A 1,979-nucleotide genomic window follows, 5' to 3' on the forward strand; every position below is an offset into this window, starting at 1 on the left:
TATATATATATATATATATACACACACAAAATTTGACGGAGTTTTAGACCATCATTTTGATATTATTATGTTCTTCTCGATGACCTCTACCTGTAATACCAAACCAACATGTTACTTGTACGTTATCAATTAACTGGTGTTTTAAAATATATCAGTAAAGTGATACATTAAACAGGCTGACTACAAAAAAAATATTTTAAAATCATTTTTTTTCCTTCTTATAAAAAATGCAACAACGTAATTATATCATATGATTTGATCTTTTATACATATTATAATAATATTGTCGTTGACATTATTGTGTACGGGTGTTCATGGGTTGGATTGATCGGGTTGAAGGCATTTGAACAACTCTACTCAATACTTGTGGTTTCAAAATCTCAACCCAACCCAACCCAACTCAGACCGTAAGGGTTGATACTTTGATACATCAAAATAAAATACCTAATCTTAAATATGTTGTTTTCTCTAGTCTACTCATAATTTATTTTTCATCATCAATCATTTGCTACAACTTATTCATACTTCTTAAGTCTTAAGTGTATCACATTCAATTAATTTTCTCAATTTACATATATATATGCTCACAGTTACTGAACATATATAACGAGATTATGTAGAGATGGAGAATAGATTGAAATAATATATATGTGAAGAGGGTATAGTACGTGATGGTGTAATTATCTAATGTACATATTAATAGGGACTCAACAAACATAATAGATCCAATAAATAAAAGGATATCAGGTTCATTGGGTTAGGTTAAGTTCAAATAAAAGTAATCCAATATCAACTCAATACCTACAGTTTGACAATTTTACAACTCGATTAGACATCGGGTTGCTTCGGATTGAGTTATTTCGCGTTGCGTTGATCAGGTTAGTCTGGTTGGTCCAGTTTTTTTAGCACCCCTACTATCGTGTAAGAAATAAACTTCTTATAAATTTGACAAGAGCTATTTTAGATTACTACAGTTTCACTAAAATGCCTGAGAAAAGGTTTACAGGGTTTCCTCAATGAGGTCTGAAGACTTGCAATATCTGTTAAAAATCTTGAGAAAAGTTTACAAAAATTGCTAAAACAGTTGAAATATTTTTTTTAAACAAAAATGCATCATAAATCTAAAGATTTAAGCAAGATTACATCATAATTTTTAACCATAGTTATGTCCAGTCCTCTTGGACCATGCATGGTTCTCAACTGATACTTAAGGGTTGTTTGTTTATTTTTTAATAGTTTTATTAAGAGACAACATCTGAATCGTTAAAAGTTGAATCTTGTTTGACAAAAAAAAAAAAGTTTACCTCTTAATAATTCTAAAACCCTCTGAATGATTTTGTATCATGAGCTTCCCTTAATCATTCAGCGCTATAATTTCACTGTAAACAATTACCAAACAATTGTATTTAATTTTGTAATATATCATGAGAGCCTCATAATCATTCTGCACCAAATCATTCAGCAACTGCCAAACAACCCCTTAGGTTGAAATTTTTCATTATTGGTATGTTAGTTAGCTCCTTGTTTTTCATAATTGAGGCCATGTGTTTGAGTTTGTTATCACGGTTTTTTTTCCAGAAATATTAAAGTTGAATTAAAAGCTAAAAACTAAAAATGATCCAAACAAGACTCAAACATGCACTTGGAAAGAGAGAAAAGTCATCCGTTATGGCGAACATAAAGTAAGTTATACATCAACGTTATTAAGTAGCATATCAAGGTTCAATTGACCTTAATATCTACTAATCCAAGTAGCACCTCAGGGCTCATGTCATTAGTGTCTACCCCATCGGTTAGCACCTCAAGGCTCATGGTTCTTAGTGCCTACCACTTCGGGTACCATCTCAAGACCCAATAATCTTAGTACATACTCTTTGGAGTTTCACTTCAAGCAAGGCTCAAGTCCTTAGTGCCTACTCAATCGGCCAAAAGCCTCAAAACAAGGATCCTAGAGTCCGACTCATTTGAGTTTCCTTCCG

This window comes from Cynara cardunculus, assembly GCF_001531365.2.
Source record: "Cynara cardunculus var. scolymus isolate 2C chromosome LG 1, CcrdV1, whole genome shotgun sequence".
NCBI lineage: Eukaryota > Viridiplantae > Streptophyta > Magnoliopsida > Asterales > Asteraceae > Cynara > Cynara cardunculus.